Below are 16,028 nucleotides of genomic sequence, written 5' to 3'. Positions count from 1 at the left end.
CAATATACATTTATCTTTATGGGCAAACCAAGCTTTATCTGTATTTTCATATGTATATATGTAATATATATATTCATTTTAAATTAAAACATGTAGGTAATCTTTTAAATTGTTGTCAAATTTGTTTTATAAATAATCTCTTAAATTCTATACATATTTATTGAGTATTCAGGTTTTTAGGTTCAGGTATTTAATAAGTACTAATCTCATTTTTCCTATGCTTTAAGAAACAGGGCTTCCTAAAAATACTGTGTTGGAATCAGGAGAGCTATGTTGAAATCCCAGCTCTGCTTCAAATTAATTTACTACCAGTTTGACCTTGGGAAAAGTCACTTCGCCAAGAGAAGTGGGAGAGGAGAGGGGAGATGAAAGGAAATTCCTTTTCTTTCTGGTTGCTGGTAGAGACAGTCTGTGAGAGAAGAAGGCCATCTCGCGGCGGCTTCCTTCCTCCGACTTCCCTTCCCGGAAGGCAGCTCCAAGTAGCTAGGGAGCAGAGCGACACCACTCCCCCAGACTCACGCGCTACTTCACCGAAGGCCGTCAAGGAGGCAGGGCCGGAAGCGACGGTGTGCGTCATTTCCGAAACAGTCACCATGGTAACGAGAAGCGGAAACGGTTCCCCTGCCTTTGGCAGACGTCCAGTGAAATCGGAATGGGGTTCGGCCCAGTACCACAGAGGACCCTAGGAGGAGGGGGGCACCCTCCCTTATAATATTTTTGTACCCTTCTGGCTTGCCCCCGTGCCCCGCGTCCATCCCGCTTCTTCCCCAGGGCTCTGCCTACAGCATCTCTATCCTGCTCCGCCGTACCCCGCTGCGATCTCTATATGACGGAGGAACCGTCTCTTCGGTGGGAAAAGAGCCTGGCCGGAAAGGCGGCGCCGCCTCGCGGTTGACCGTGGCCTTCACCTTAGCTTTCCAGGTTTCCAGTCTGGGCAGTTGTCTGATTTTCTTAAGCAAAGCCGACTTATGGAGAACTCTCCCTTCATTCCATAAGTCACAGACGGGATTGGAGGAAAGGAGTTTGTGAGGAGAAGGTTGGTGGTTTAGTTAGTTTTCCCTCTTCCCAACCCGTTTTAAGTGTTTATAAAACACAAGTAGTTGAAAAGGGGAACGCTTCATTTATCTGACAAATTTTGTTCAATTTATCCAAAGTATCAATCCTGTGATATATTGAAACCCTGAGGTTACAATGACAGAAAAAAAATTAAAACGCCCCTGATATCTGGAAGCTTGAAGATCAAGAAAGATTTAGTGTAAAAGGTGGCTCCCTTTATTGTGCTCTGGGCCAATTGCTGGGAATATATCAAAGCAAGCAAAAAAGAAAGGCAGTCAGTCATTCCCCACCTCGTGGAGTATACATTCTTTTTTCTTTTCTTTTTTAAAATTACTTTTATTAATTTTCCCTCATCCCATTCAAAACAATTTTTTTTACATTTGTTTTTAAAAGTTTTGAGTTCTAGGTAATCTTCCTTATCCCCACCCACAATTAAGAAACCACATGTAAAGTTTTTGTTTTTGTTTTTTCTCTGACCATCCTGCTCATCATTTCCCATGATCAATAATATTCTATCACAAACATATGCCGCAGTTTATTGAACCATTCCCCAATGAATGGGCATCTCAATTTACTTTTTTTTTGAAATGATATCCATAGCTTTTGATATCCATAGCTAGTAGTAGTGTTGTTGAGTCAAAGGATATGCATGAATTTATAGTCCTTTAGGTACAGACCAAATCTTTTGATCATTTATCAATTGAGACATTACTAATTTTTTTTATAAATCTGACTGAGTACCCTTTATGTTAGAGGGATGAGGCCTTAGAGAAAATTGCTTCAAAATTCTTTTTACACTTATTACTAACTGTATATACCCCACCCAGTTCTCTCTCTCCTTTCACCCTGTCCCTCCTCAAAAGTGTTTTGGTACTGATCATTCCTTCCCCCAAAATGCCCTCTCTTTTATCACCCCTATATCCCATTCCTGTCCTATATTCCTGCAGGTAAAAGAGATTTCTATATGTATGTTATTTCCTCTGGGCCAATTCTGATAAGAGTAAAGTTCACTCACAGCCCTTCTTCTCCCCTTCTTTCCCTTCACTGTAAAAGCTTTTTCTTGCCTCTTTTTTTTATGGCAGATCATTTCACTTTTCTCTTTCCCTTTCTCCCAGTATATTCCTCTCTCACCTCTTAATATCTTTTTCTTTTCTTTTTTTTTTTTTTTTTTTTTTTTTTTGGTGCTGAGGCAATTGGGGTTAAGTAACTTGCCCACGGTCCCAGAACTAGAAAGTGTTAAGTGTCTGAGGCCAAATTTGGACTCTGACCCTCCTGACTTCATGGCTGGTGCTCTGTCCACTATGCCACCTGGCTGTCCCCTTAATTTCATTATTTTTTAAAAAGATATTATTCTTTCATATTCAACTCACTACTATGCCCTCTGTCTACATATACTACTAAATGCCATAATGAGAAGTTCTACTGAGTTACAATTATCATCCTCTCATGTAGAAATGTAAACAAACTTTATTAAATCCCTTATGATAACACTTTTCTGATTACCTCTTTATGTTTCTTCAGAATCCTTTATTTGAAAATCAAATTTTTCATTTAGCTCTGGTCTTTTTACCACAAATGCTTGAAAATCCTCTGAAGGATTATACTCAGTTTTTCTGGATAAGTGATTTTTGGTTGTAATCCTAGCTCCTGTAGAATATCATATTCCAAGTCTTCAGGTTCTTCAGTATAGAAGCTACTAAATCTTGTGTTATCCAGTCTGTGACTCCACTATACTTGAATTGTTTCTTTCTGGATGCTTGAAGTATTTTCTCCTTGACCCAGGAGTTCTAGAATTTGGCTGTAATATTTCTGTGAGTTTTCATTTTGAGATCTTTTAGGAGATAATCAGTGGATTCCTTCAATTTCTATTTTACCCTCTGGTTCTAGAATATCAGGACAGTTTTCCTTGATAATTTCTTGGAAAATTATGTCTAGAGTGTTTTTTTGATTATGACTTTCAAGTAGACCAATAATTTTAAAATTAAATCTCCTGAATGTATTTTCCAGATCAGTTTTTTTTTTTTTCCAATGAGATAGGTCACATTTTTTTTCTATTTTTTTTTTTGGGGGGGTGTATATATTTCTCATAAAATCATTAGCTTTCATTTGCTTAATTTTTTTTAAGGAATTATTTTCCTCAGTGAGCTTTTGTACCTCCTTTCCTAGTAGGCCAATTTTGCTTTTTAAGGTATTCTTCTCTTTGTATTCTTTTGTATTTCCTTTTGCACTACTCTCAATTCTTTTTCTAAATTTTCTTCTATCTCTCTTACTTGATTTACAAAATCCTTTTTGAGTTCTTCTATGTCTTGATCCCAATTTTTATTTTGCTTGGAGGCTTTGGTTAGAGAAATTTTGACTTTATCATTTCCTGAGTGTATTTTGATCTTCTTATCACCATAGTAATTCAATGATCAGAAACTTTTTCTGTTGTTTGGCGCTTACATTCTAATAGAGAATAAACATACGTTATACATTATAACATACATAATTTTCTTTAGTGTTTCCCTTTTTCAAAATAATAGACAAGCCTTCCACTATGATCTGTAAGACTAGCAGACCTTACCATCTACCCTATCATTGCTTTCTGAACTCCCCTAGGCCTTAACCCTTCACTCTGCCTCTAGTGACTTCTTTTTGTAATTGTTGTCTTTCAAGTCGAAATAAGCTATTTGAGATCATCTTCGATGAATAGCACTTAGTATAGTGCATATCAGTCACATGCTTGCCTATGAATAATTTAATTTGTATAATCATATACATAAATATTTATAATAAAACTAAAATTTACATTATTTAGTTTTTTAATAAAAGAAAAAAATTAAATATGTATCTGTCTTTGACAAGACAGCAACAAAATCATCCTATTTGTTATCCATAGTGAAATTTTTTTTATTCTCAGTATATTTTCGTCAATTTTGTTGAGGTTATTCTTGTTTACCTAGTTGTAGTCAGAGTGTATATTCTTGTTTTAATTTTTGTGAATTTTTTTTTTAATTCTGTTTTCACTCTGCCTCCTTTCAAAAAAGTCTTCATAAATGTATTTGTATTGAGATATCTAAATGGTATAGTACATAGAGTACAGGATTTAGGTTCAGAAATCTGGCCTCAGATACTTATTAGATAGGTAAACATGTACAAATCACTCACTTGTGACTTGGTTTCCTCATCTGTAAAATAAGGATAATATCATCTATTAGGGTTGTTGTGAAAATCAGATGAATCAACATATTAACATATTAGAGAAGTTGATTTTAATTGAGAGATCCCACAAATCCATAAAACCTTTGTCAGTGAGTCATTGCCATCCCACCAAAAAAAAAAAAAAAAAAAAAAAAGGCAGAGCTAAGGATTAGAAGGTCATGAATTTCCTGGAAATCATAGAGAGGAAGCATTTAACACTTTAACTCTTTACAGGTAGCATGAAAAAACTTCATGGGTAAATAGTTTTCCACAAATGATTATCATTGCCACCTCCTGTTTAGAAAGGCCTAGAAAATCTTGAAAAAATAAATATGAAGAATACTAAGAAAATAGTTAAAAGCATAATTTTTTTTCAGTCTTCTTAAAAATAAGGATTAGGAATATCTAACAATCAGTGGAAATTATCCTGTAGAATAGTGAATTCATGTTTGTTAGAATCACTGCCCTGAAATAAATATAAATGCAGCTAGAGTAGGTTGACTGAAAAGAGAAGGCACATCAAGAAAGGACTGGAAGATTGAAATTAGGGCCCTACAGTGTATCCATGTATGATATGTTGCATGGCAATATGTTGTATAAAGTGCACAATTAAAACAATGCAGGACATTTTTTTTTTCCTTGTACACTGCTTGGCTATAAAGTTTACATAAAGAAGATCATCGTATTTCAGAGAAATGTAAAAATTAAGAATTGTTTTCTTTTGTTCTTCTTATTAACTCTCAAATAGTTAATTGTATGTTGGGAATAAATGTATTCTAAAAGTGGCATAGTAAATAGAGTGCAGGTTCTGGAATCAGGAAGATCTGATTTCAAATTTGGCTTCACATATTTACTACTTTTGTGACTGTAGGTTACTTAGCCTCTGATTGCCTCAGTTTCTTCAGTTCTGAAAAGTTGTTAGAATCACTGCCCTGAAATAAATATAAATGCAGCTAGAGTAGGTTGACTGAAAAGAGAAGGCATAAAAAGTACCTACCTTACTAGACTGTTGAAAAGATTAAATGAAATATTTGTAAAGCATTTGGTACAATTCCTAGCACATAGTAGGTACTATATAAATGCAAATTATTATTATTATTACCTGTTTTTTTAACTTGAATTTGTCCTTGAAATTCTGCGCTCTCTCTCTCTCTCTCTCTCTCTCTCTCTCTCTCCTCTCTCTCTCTCTCTCTCTCTCTCTCTCTCTCTTTTAATGATAGTGATTTTGGACTCTGGCAATTATGTCAGCAGAATTCAAGCTCTGAATTTCTACTTTTCTGAAAATGGTCTTTGCAATATGCTGTATCTGATTTCTGACAGCCAACCTAGCTAATACAGGAAGACAAATTATAAGTAGGATTACTACTGGATGATTAATTATTTGGGCAAGGTGCCGTATGAAATAAAGAAAAATTTAAAAATTGTCATCAATCCTGAGTGAAGACAATCCCATCTGCTTTTGCAGTGATAATTTCTTACAGTGAGGAAAATGTGCACCAAAGACCAAGATTCATAGTTTTTTAATTGTATACAAAATTTAGCTTAGCAATTAGTACTCTGGACAATTATGTAGCATAGTGGATAGAGGGCCCCATCTAGAGTCAGAAAGATTCATCTTCCCGAGTTCAAATTTGACCTTAGATACTTAGCAACTATGTGACTGAGAGCAAATCATTCTGATCCATTTGCTTCAGTTTCATTCTATAAAATGAACTATAGAAGGAAATAGCAAGACACAAAAAACCCTAAATGGAGTCACAAATAGTTACACATAATTATAAATTACTGAACAACAATAGGTACTCTAAATCTGGGATTTTTTTCCAGTGTGGGCATACTGAGGAATGAAATCATATCAACTGTGATCTTTTTTGCCATAAATGAGACTGTAAGAAAGAAGTGACCCTTCTCATACACAAAGGTTTAGCTCATACACAAAGTTTTGGAAAGCCTAAGAATAAAATGAATGCATTTGATTATATATACATATAGATATATAGATACATATATATATATATATATATATATTCAAAAACAACAAAAGTTATTTCACAAGGCATTTGATTATTGTACAGTATTGTTGACAGATATTTATAAAAAGACCTCTATGACATTAATTCCAACATATCCATCAACATAGAGGATGAAGTAGTAGAAAAAGTCTACAAAGAAATGGATAAGATCTTCCAAATTTTCAATATGCACTTTGACACTCAGTAAGTTCAACAGGCCTGATGATGAGGAATAAATTAGAAATGTAGACTAAAAAGGAAATAATTAAAGAAGCTAAAGACATATTATACAAAGTCTCATTCCTTTTAAAAGGTGAGGAAGTATATCAGGAATAAATAGTTCCTGGGAACTATAATGAAGTATAAGCACATCAGGAATCAACAGTGGGAATGGGGGAAATTGTCCTTGTCCCTTTGAGAACCTGGGAGCTAGTTTTCAGGCTGATTACTAAGGTTTATTATCTCATGTTAATGAAAAGCTTTCTAACTTGCTTCAGATGGAAGAATAATGCAAAAGACTTGAGTTGTTGATCTTTCACTTTCTCTTTGCTACTTGAAGATTGCTTCCTACTATGAGCTGGCCACTTCTCCCTTCCCCAGACTTCATTTTATCACCCTACCCTACCTCCCCCCCACCCACCCCCACCCACCCCACCCCCCCCACCCCCCGCCAGCTACCAGATGATAAGTCATTTGTGTGTAAATGCATGGCGCCTTTGTTTATTTTGTGTTTATTCTTTCCTGATGTTAGGTGTATAAGTATTATGAGAGGAATATCCAGGTGACCCAGAGTTTCATCAAAACCATCAGAGGTCTTCCTCATTAATCCTTCAATGATTATTTTTCTCCCCTAATAAATTCTACTCCTGATTCTTATTATGTCTGTGTGTATCTCTTCTTTCTTATCCCAGCTAATTCTCCTGTTTTAATTTTGTTCTTTAATTTACCTTGCTATTACTTAACTTCCCCCCACTCATGGATATCTCCCTTGTCTTCTTGCCCTGCCCTTTGCTTCCTCCTCCCCCCACAATTATTTCTTTATTGATTTTGGAGGGTTCCATTCCTTACATGGTATATATGTAGTGTTGCCATTTAACACATTTCTGATGTGAGTATGTTTTCAGAACTATGAGCCCTTTTCTGAACCCTTGTCTATTCTTCCTCTGCACCTCATTTATATGATATAATTACTACTTGTATCTTTTTTCTAGATGGTTTTGCTTTTTAGGATCAGATCATACACAATTCTGTCCCAATCTTTCTTTTGAGTTATCCAATTGCTGATGTCAATCTTAAATGTATGGTATACATTTCCATGTAATAAACATAGTTTATCCATATTAAGTTCCTTGAAGTGATCTTTAATATTGGCTCATACATTAAATTTCCTATTAAGTTGGGGTTTGGTTGAAAGTCCTGAAAATCTGCAAGCTTGTTGAATATTTTATTTATCCCATTTCAATATTAAGGATAATTTTGTTGAATATGATATTTTTGGCTGTAGGCCTAGTTCTTTTGATTGCTAGTATATATGATGTCAGGACCTGAAGTATTTTAAAGACTTGTACAGTCTTAAATGTAGCTCTACTGTATTTGAATTATTTTTTTCTTATTTCTTGAAAAATTTTTCTCTTTGATCTGGGAGTTTCAAAATTTGGCAATAATATTTTCCACAAAGGATCTTTTTGAAATGAATGGTGGATTTTTTCTTTTTCTATTTTCCCCTCATGTTCTATCATTTTTTTTCTTGGATTATTTTTTGCATTATTGTGTCAAAGTTGTTTTTTTGATCACAACTTTCAGATAGTCCAATTATTCTTACATTTTCTCTTCTTGATCTGTTGTTCTCCAGATCTGTTATTTTCTTACAAGAGGTCTGTTCTATTTTTTCTGGTTTCCCTTTACCCAATTTTAATTTTCAAAGAGTTATTTTCATCTTTAAGATTCTTTATCTCCTTTTCTAATGGTTAACATTTTTCCATAATCTTGTTTTTCTTGCATGGTTTTTATTTTATTTTATTTTATTTATTTGGTTTTCCCTCGTGAGAGACATCTCATTTGATTTTTAAATTCTTTTTTGAGTTTTTTATAAATTCTCTCTGGGAATTGGTGAGACTTACATGAACTGATGCTAAGTAAAATGAGCAGAACCAGGAGATCATTATATACCTCAACAACGATAGTATATGAGGATGTATTCTGATGAAAGTAGATTTCTTTGACAAAGAGATCTAACTCAGTTTCAGTTGATCAAGAATGGACAGAAGCAGCTACACCCAAAGAAAGAACATTGGGAAATGAATGTAAACTGCTTGCATTTTTGTCTTTCTTCCCAAGTTATCTTTACCTTCTGAATCCAATTTTCCCTGTGCAACAAGAGAACTGTTCGGTTCTGCACACATATATTGTATCTAGGATACACTGTGACATATTTAACATGTAAAGGACTGCTTGCCATCTGGGGGAAAGGATGAAGGGAGGGAGGGGAGAAGTCAGAACAGAAGTGAGTACAAGGGATAATGTTGTAAAAAAAATTACTCAGGCATGAGCTCTATCAATAAAAAGTTATATTAAAAATAATAAATAAGTTCTCTCTGGGCAAAGAGCCATTTAATGTTACTCTGGGGTAGAAGAAGGGTTTTTGTTTTTTTGTTGTTTTTTTTTTAACTTCAGTGCCCTCCTCTGAAGAGTAACCTTAGTCTTCCCTGTTACCCTAGTAAGTTTCTGTGATTGGGTTTTTTCTTCTGTGCCAGTTCAGTTTTTTGTTTTTTTTTTTATTAATGAGAAATATTAGTGTAAGCACCTCTAATCATGGGGTGGGGGGATGATGCCTCTAGTTTCACTTCAGCTCTGCCCTCTGCCCTGGAATCCCAAACCAAAAGCTTCCCCCTACTGAAAGTCTTTCCAGATTGAGATCCACCCCTTCCTTGACTTCCCACATTGTTTGGGAGGTAAAAGTTCTGTGATTCTTGCAAAGGCTCCAATCACATCCAGTTAGCGCCCCTCCCCCCTCCCCATTTGGTTCCCCAAGGCACAAATTTGTTTTGGTTGTGGGGGAAATCTGGAGAGTTTGAAATTTACCAATCTTACTCCACCATCTTCCCAAAATCCTCACACTACCTGTTGAAATTCTTATCCTGCAAGGCTGAGTATAGATTGAATATAGATATCATCTTCAACCTGAAGCCTTCCCTGGTCTCTCTCCTGCTATAAGGTCCACTGGAAATGATCATTTGTGTCCATCTAATGTCCCAATATTTTATGTATCTCTTATGTGTGTATGTATGTATATATATATATATATATAAATATATATATATACGTATATATGTATATATATATATTCTAATTTATATTATATGTTTGTACATAATCTTTGTGACTAGTTTTTAAATCGTTAAAGATGGGAATTAATGAATTGTACATATCAGTCATTTAATATATGCCTATTTAATAAATCGTGAGTAGCATTTCAGGGGCAGAACAAGAACAAAGTAGCAACTAGTGCGGGAGCACTTGACTTCAAGTTTAATTTCCTTCTCACTACTGACAAACTGATTAAAGTATCTTCATAAAAAAAATAGTCCAAAGCTATTAATTGATGACATCTTGACTGAATGCTTCTTAAAATAAAGCCAACTTTAAATAAAAGGAATTTTACTTTTCTCAACATAAACTTTTATTAAAAGTATTCTTCTGAGGATATCTGGATAAAAAGTTGTAACAAAAACTACTTGCAGTCACAGATGAGACAATAAAGTATGAAAGTATTTAATTCACTATACTAAAGTACTAATATGAAATATTAGCCAAATATTTTATGTTTATAATTTGATAGAATACCCTCATAAAGTGCTTACAGAAATTCTATTCTTTTGTATTATATGTCTACATTTTTTTGTCTCCCTGATAGTAAATATTGGTTGATTTATTGGAGTTTAAGTACCTTTTATGTTCCAGGCAATATGTAAGGTGCTACATTACATATACAACTAAATAATTAAAGATTAAATGCTCTTAGGGAGCTTAAATTTTCTCTAAGGAAGCAACATGACCATAAATAAGTATTGCACAAGTCACTTAATTCAATCTCAGTTTGCTTATCTTTAAATTGGAGTTGGACTAGATAGCATCTAAGGGCTTAAAACTTCTGATTTTAGTATCCTAAGTATATACAAAATAAATAAATACAAGGTACACTTTGATAAGGAAAATACTAGGAGCCAGTGTTTCAGGAATGTCCTCATGTAGATGCTTGTACTTGAGCAGTGTTTTAAAAGAAGCAAAGAATTTTAAGAGGTAGAGATAGAAAAATAAAAAGATAAGAGGTTCCAGTGAAATAAAAAATAAAAAATAGAAATGAAAAAAAAAAAAAAAAGAGAAGATAACAGGTAGAGGTGGAGTGATAGGAAGATCACAGTAACCAAACTGATTTCACTAGGAAGGAAATTCCCTTTACAATACAGAATGGCACCTGCTTTTAAATTTATAATCTTAAAGACTTTCCTTGAGCACAGAAAGATTAAATGTCACACAGACACTATGCCTCAGAGGCAGGACTCAAAATCATCCTTATTGGAGGCCAGCTAGCTGTTGTCTACTACATCTTGCACCTCCCAAAAGTAGGTTATGATGTGACAGAGGAATTTTGATTTTTTTGATCATTGAAGTAAAACTTGTGGTTAAAATTATGACTCTTTTTGTGTAGATAAAGTAAAGTATAAGTGTAGATCAGGGGAATTGAAGAAAATAAGGAATTAGCATATCAAGGTGTTTGAAAAGCATTAGCATTTTTTTTTAAGTCGCCTAGCATAAAGAGTAGGATTAGAGTAAAGATGAAGACTGAGATAGGTATTAAAGTCCTTGAGAAAGAAGGGAGAATAACTTGTGAACTGGCAAGAAAACTGCTAATAGTATCTTGATTAGGTGATAAATTTAAATTTGAATACAGTAAACCTCAAAAGACAGTATAAAAAAGTGGAAAGATACAAATCAGCTGATAATACTTTCAGGTGACTTTACACCTGGTTGATTGATCAGACTTAAAAGGTGGTTGTTAATATTTTAATGTAATCATGTCAGAAGGTATCCAAAAGGAATACCCCAGTGATTGATTATTCTTGGACCCATATTACTATTTTAATCCATGACCTGGATAAAGGCGTAGATAACATGCTTATAAAACTTGCAGATGAATCAAAACTGAGAAGCATAACCAACACAATAAATGATAAAATCTGAAGAGATTTTGACAAGTTAGAGCAGAGGTATCGAATATATAACTTATGGGCTGCTTAGGGCTCACAACATTCCTAAATGTGGTTTGAACCAAATTAATATATTTTAAATTCCTGATTTTAATGTGCTGATGATATATTAATAAAAATGTAAAAGCAAAGGGTTTTAAAGTTAATATGCAGCCCACAGGCATTCTTATGTATGATTATTGGCCCCCTTTTCTATGAGTTTGACACCACTGAGTCACTCAGCCATTGGACTGAATCTAATAAGTTAGATTCAAAAAGGGATAAATGTAGAGTCTTGGGTGCGGAAAAAAAGTTAAATCCTACAAATATGAGGATAACATGAAGAGACAATAATTGTTCCAAAAAGGATCCAATGATTTTAGTGGATTGCAAGCTCAATATGAGATGATATTTTGATGTGGCACAAAAGCTCATGCAGTCTTGAGGCACAGTAGAGGACATAGCTTTTAGATGATAATCTTACTGTACATTTTTTTTGTCAGATTTTATCTGGAGTATTGTGTTAAGTTTTGGGCACAAAGAGAAAGATATTGATAATCTAGATAGGGTCCACCAGTAAGGTGAAGGGTTCTGAGTTCATGGTTATCTGAGGATCAACTGAAGGAACTAAATAAGTCTAGACTGAAGGAAAAAAGACTCAAGAGTATGTGATAGTTTTGTTCAAGTATTTGAAGGCCATTATTTGGAGAAAGAATTAGACATGCTCTATTTGGCCCTAAGAAGATAAGAGCAGGAATTTAAGGTCTAAGAACAGGTCTAAGTTTCCAAGAAAAAAACTTAGACTTAATATCAGAAGAAGAAAAGCTAAAAGTGTTACGGGAGAAACTGGCTAGTGGCTGCTGAAGATCTAATTCTGACCAGAAGAATAGATCCCTTCATGTGAGAGGGTGATAATGATGCAAGGAGATTGAGAGGCAGTTGCATTCTTTGACCTCTCTCCCCTTCTCTCTTCCAATTTATTTCATTCCTAATCCACAAGCAACATCTGTCAGTAAAGGCTGAGTTACAATTCCTTCAGGGGGGTTGTGATTCACAGCTATGGGGGTTTTCAGAGAACTGACCTGCTTCTTCACACTTAGGTGTGGTCCTTAACAATTTCCCGTTTTTTTGTTTTATGGGAACACAATTATTTCCTCCCCAACAGCATGATCAGTTAGTTTGTCCGATATTGTAAAATTGCTGTTACCTGAGACTGCATGCTGAGGAATGCAAACAGCACATCAAAATCTTTTATGTCCTATTCCTCTAGATGGTTGCAGGGGGAGACACTATTGCAGGTATTGAATTTTGTGAGATGTCATGGAGGCAAACTTTCTGACAAATGGAGAAGAGGATTGTAGTGAGAATAGGCACTTTTCATAAGTCTCTCATTAGTCTCCTGGCTTGGCCCTTTGATGTGTTGGCCCATTTTAATTACCCGATTGAAAAAGTCTTACCAGGTCTCTTCCTCCTTTCCTTCCCCTTCCTCCCCTCCTGGGAAGATACTATTCACGAACAGTTCTCAAGCACTGTCTACTTCTTTGTATCTTGTGCTTCTTGTATTCCTGTTTAGGTGCCATTTCTTACAGACACAATCTGCTAGTGGCTGTTGGGAATCTAATTCTGACCAGATCTCTTCATGTGAGAGGATGATAATGATACAAGGAGACTGATAGGCAGGTGCATTTTCTGACCTCATCCTCTTGCCTCCAATTTATTTCATTCCTAATTCACAAGCAACACCTGAGTCAGTAAAGGCTAATTTGCAATTCCTTAAAGTGTGTTACAATTCACAGTTGTGGAGGCTTTCAGAGAAATGAACTGCCCCTTCACATTTAGGCATGGTCTTTAACATAAGAGCATTCCAAAAATGGAATGAGTTGCCTTAAGAAATATTGTGTTTCCCTTTACTGAAGCAGGACTTGAATGATCATCTGTCAAATAGAGTAGGGGCTCTTTTGTTGCATGGTTTGGGCAAGAAGGTCATTGAGGTCCATTCTAACCCTCTGTGATTCTGTGAGGAGTTGCTAAGTGATGATTACTAAAGAAGACTCAGAGATACACCAGGGAATGAAGAGTGTTCTGGTACTCTCTCCAGGACCAGCATTCCTTTTGTAAGACAATGTGCAGCAAGTACTAGAAAAGACTGACTCATGTCATGTCATGACTGACAATGTCATCTTGACAAAGTCATGTTTTTGTGAAAGTAAGACTATGGCAAAGTAAGAGAGTGAGTGGCTTAAGGCAAATGGTTATTCATTATCCCAGGAGAGAAAGATGTGAGTTTGAGTTTCTTAGATGTAGAAGTTGAGTCCAAATGAATCTTCATTACAGGGATTAAGAGACAAAATTCAACAGAATATAAAAACTGTTCTCACAATCTGTGGTTTCTGCAGGTGACAGGTGTCTTGGCTTTACCTTGAGTTGATTTAGCTCTGCAAAATGGAAGATCCTTGAAAGTATTTCTTTTTTGTCTTTGTATCCTTGCTACCTCTAAGATCTGATACAAAGTAAATGTTTAATATACATTTGTTGATTGATTGAAGACTGGAGTTCAAGAGAAAGGTTGGAGCTAAATATGTATATCTTAGAGTCATCTGTGTAGAGATAATAATTAAATGCATGGGAGCTAATGAGTCTCACCAAAAATGAAGTATTTAGAGAGAGAAGAACCAAGATGGAGTAGTAAGGATACAGCCAGCATTAGTAGGTAGAAATGGATGAATTTTCCACAAAAAAAATCTGGGGAAAAAAAGCAGTGACAGGTAGTAAAACTAATAATTTGGTAGTAGAATTAATAATTTCTTCTAATTCTAGCTGATCGATTTTGTTCATGCTAAACTGTTTTGATTTAATGTAACCAAAATTAGACATTTTATTTCTAGTCAGGATTGTGAAAAATATTTCCATTTTTCTTTTCCTTCTTCCCTCCCTCCCTTCCTTCCTTCTTTCCTTCATTTCTCCCTTCCTTCCTCCCTCCCTCCTTCCCTTTCTTCCTTCCTTCTCTTTTCTTCTTCCTCTTTCTCTTCTTCTTTCTTCTCCTTCTCTTTTTTCTCTTTCTCCTTCCTCTTCCTTCTTTCTCTTTGATCTCCTTCTTCTCCCTCTCCTTCCTACTATTACTACTGGTGGTGTGTTAGCAGTTAATTATCATCTCTACACAAATGACTACAAGACTGACATATCCAGCTCTGACCCTCAACCTTTGAATCTGTAAACTGTTGTTATTTTTTCCAACTCAGATAATTTTTAATAATTTAATTGGAATGGCATTGAATAAATAGATTGAGTAAAATTATCATTTTTATTATACTGGTTTATTAACAATAAATATTGCTTAAGTTATTCAGATCTGACAGTCTAAAAAGTGTTTTATGTTTATGTTCATATCTATTTTGGCAAGTATACTCACAGGTATTTTAAACTGTCTAATTATTTTAAATGGTCTAAAACAATATTGAATAATATTGCTGACATATAGCATAGTTCCCCTATTTTTCTCTTTTGATTAAATCTATTTTAGCTTTAACTTTTTTCTGTGATCATATTTGCTACCCCCTGCTTTGTTTACATAATAAATTCTATTCTTGCTCTTAATTTTTTCTTTCAGTGTATCACTCATATGTATAGTGCTTCTTGAAAGCCAGCATATTGATGAATTCAAATTTTTAATATGCTGTTCATTCCCATTTTATAGGTAAATTCATCCCAATCACATTCTAAGCTATAATTATTTGTATATTTTTCTCCTTTCTGTTTGTTCTCACTATCCTTCTCACCTTCTTTACCATATTGCTCCTCACTCCTCTGTTTTACTTCTACCTGCTATCTTACCTTCCTATTCCTTAAATTACCCATCTATCCAAGAGTTTCTCTCTTATCCTCTCCCCTCACTGTCTCCCTTGCCCCCTTATTCCTGTATGAATTTATAAATTTTTTAAACATATATGTGTGTATTTCTTCTTGAAACCATTCCCAATCAGAGTAAGATTCTAGCCTTACCCACCTTCTTTCCCTCTACTGGATTCTTCTATATCAATTTTGATATTTATGCCTCATTTATATGAGACAGTTATTCCTTTTTATCTCCCCCTTATGTTTTCTTTTAAAGAACAACCCCATTATACACATTTCAGCCCAAGCCTTTCTTTCAAACAAACCAAATAATGATGACAGTAATCAGTGTACTGATAACATTTTCATATATAAGAAGTAAACAATGTGACCTTATTGAATCCCTTATAATTAAAATTTAATGTTTATCTTACATTTCTAATTTCCCCTTAAGTTCTGCTCTTTTTATCCTCCTAAATATTTGGAGGTCTTTCAGTTTGTTAAATGTCCTTTTTTGTTTTTCAGGATTGTACATAACGTTGCTGAGACTCAGTTATCCCAGTCACAACCCCAGCTCTTTTGTTCTATAAAATAAAGCAAGATCTACAGTCTTTCAATGTAATAGCTTCTGGTCTTGTGTAATCCTTATTGTAGCTTCATGATATTTACTTTTTTTCTTGTTATTTGCAGTAGTTTCTTAACC

The 16,028-nt window shown here is 34.7% G+C and overlaps 1 protein-coding gene across 2 annotated transcripts in view; it reads left to right on the top strand.

Moving 5' to 3' along the window:
* The first annotated feature begins 210 nt into the window (after positions 1-210).
* The window catches only part of C3H11orf65 (chromosome 3 C11orf65 homolog), a 72,364-nt gene continuing 56,546 nt past the window's right edge, over positions 211-16,028 (top strand). The window contains exon 1 of one of the 2 annotated variants that reach the window (XM_051986936.1): positions 211-1,036. The gene's annotated coding sequence lies outside the window, so the exon portion shown is untranslated. The remainder of the gene's footprint in view (positions 1,037-16,028) is intronic. The other variant, XM_051986935.1, reaches the window with a different exon arrangement.

The sequence above is a fragment of the Antechinus flavipes genome, chromosome 3 (genome assembly GCF_016432865.1).
Source record: "Antechinus flavipes isolate AdamAnt ecotype Samford, QLD, Australia chromosome 3, AdamAnt_v2, whole genome shotgun sequence".
NCBI lineage: Eukaryota > Metazoa > Chordata > Mammalia > Dasyuromorphia > Dasyuridae > Antechinus > Antechinus flavipes.
Note: the sequence above shows the minus strand (reverse complement) of the source record. Positions and strands in the feature narration are given on the sequence as shown.